A 249-nucleotide genomic window follows, 5' to 3' on the forward strand; every position below is an offset into this window, starting at 1 on the left:
TGATCTCCAAACGAAGCGTGGTGTTCGTAGATTCTACGTTCCAGCCTCTCTTTGCACGGACGTTTTGCGCAAAATGCATGATCGTGCTTTAGCAGGTCATGATAGAGTCAATACAACGGTGACGTTCCTTGGCAGGTCCCTTTGGTAGCCTAGGATGCGCCCCTCAGTCGAGGAATATCTCCTCTCTTCTCCAGGTTGCCAACATCAAACGCCACAGAACACTCTCAAAACAGGAGTCCTGCAAAACAT

This window comes from Eimeria mitis, genomic scaffold, assembly GCF_000499745.2.
Source record: "Eimeria mitis Houghton genomic scaffold, Emh_scaff151, whole genome shotgun sequence".
Taxonomy (NCBI): Eukaryota; Apicomplexa; class Conoidasida; order Eucoccidiorida; family Eimeriidae; genus Eimeria; species Eimeria mitis.